Source organism: Triticum aestivum, chromosome 3B, assembly GCF_018294505.1.
Source record: "Triticum aestivum cultivar Chinese Spring chromosome 3B, IWGSC CS RefSeq v2.1, whole genome shotgun sequence".
In the NCBI taxonomy this organism is placed as follows: Eukaryota; Viridiplantae; Streptophyta; class Magnoliopsida; order Poales; family Poaceae; genus Triticum; species Triticum aestivum.
This window is the reverse complement of record NC_057801.1, coordinates 17484229-17485016: the sequence shown is the minus strand read 5'-3', so window position 1 is coordinate 17485016 and position 788 is coordinate 17484229. Positions and strand designations below refer to the sequence as shown.

General features: G+C 52.4%; 1 pseudogene; it reads right to left on the bottom strand.

The window, feature by feature from the left end:
* Positions 1–490, bottom strand: part of LOC123067159 (beta-fructofuranosidase, insoluble isoenzyme 3-like) — a 3050-nt pseudogene extending 2560 nt beyond the window's left edge.
* Positions 491–788: the final 298 nt, after the last annotated feature.

The following is a 788-nucleotide window of genomic DNA, read 5'->3' as shown; positions in this document are numbered from 1 at the left end:
TACACGTACGTACCATTGGGATCTGATTGGTTGTTGCGTCGTCATGGGAAGTAGGTCAATGCCATGCAGACAAATAAAGGAGACGAGGAATGAGCAATCGACGGTTGAAGAAGAAGATGATCCACAAGCATGCTGCGGTAGATAGATGGAATCCGTTTCAAAATAGATGACCTAATTTTGTATTAAGTTAGTACAACTTTATACTAACTTAATACAAAGTTGGGTTATCTATTTTGGAAGGGCGGGATAAGTACGTACCATTGATCCAGTGCTTGGGGGGTTGGAAATGGTAGCCGGTGCGCAGCTCCGTGGCAACCTCCTTGGCCTCCAGCGACTGGAGCTCCGGGTAGACGACGTGCGACGCCTGCACCACCGCACAGCACAGCAGCGACACGATCGCTAGCACGGCCGCCGCCGTCCCCATTTCCTCTCCTCTCAGCCTCTCAGGAATACACCCTACGTATTCTACGTACCAGACTAGCTAGCTGGCTCGAAGGAGAGGGAGGAGATGAGTGAGCAATGCGGTGTGTGTATGCACGGGTATTTATACTCGGGTTTGGATAACCAGTCCACATGGGATGGACTGAGGAGGCACTGAGGTCCTAGGATGGATTCCACGTGGTGGCCGTGCTGTATGTATTGACAGTCAAAGCTTTGGATAAGAACGCACGCATGGAATGGAGCGAGATCCTAGCTAGTATTCCACCGGGTCAGGGTGGACCGCCCGCGCGCATGGATTGGATAGGCCACAGGGCTCTCCTCTCCTAGCCAGATGAACCAGCCGGCCA